The following is a 323-nucleotide window of genomic DNA, read 5'->3' as shown; positions in this document are numbered from 1 at the left end:
ATCGCTGAATCGCTGACAGCTTTCCTCGCCAAAAAAAAAAAAAAAAAGAAAAAAAATAAATTTAAAAAAAAAAAAAAAAAAAAAAAAAAAATTTTTATATCTCGATAACGGGAATAATTTATCCGCAGTCTGTTGATGATGTTAAAGTTTTTTGAATTTCGATCAAAGTGCGAACGTAAACGTGACACGATTTATTTGCATATTTACTTCGCAGTAGTTGAGATTGATTCTCATTAGCATATGTTTTCGTTTTCGTTACGTGCGAACAGAACCGCCTCTCAATGTGTGTAACGCCACGTTCGATCAGGCATGAACTGATGCCT

Source organism: Formica exsecta, unplaced genomic scaffold (genome assembly GCF_003651465.1).
Source record: "Formica exsecta isolate Colony F162 unplaced genomic scaffold, ASM365146v1 scaffold512, whole genome shotgun sequence".
Lineage (NCBI taxonomy): Eukaryota > Metazoa > Arthropoda > Insecta > Hymenoptera > Formicidae > Formica > Formica exsecta.
Note: the sequence above shows the minus strand (reverse complement) of the source record.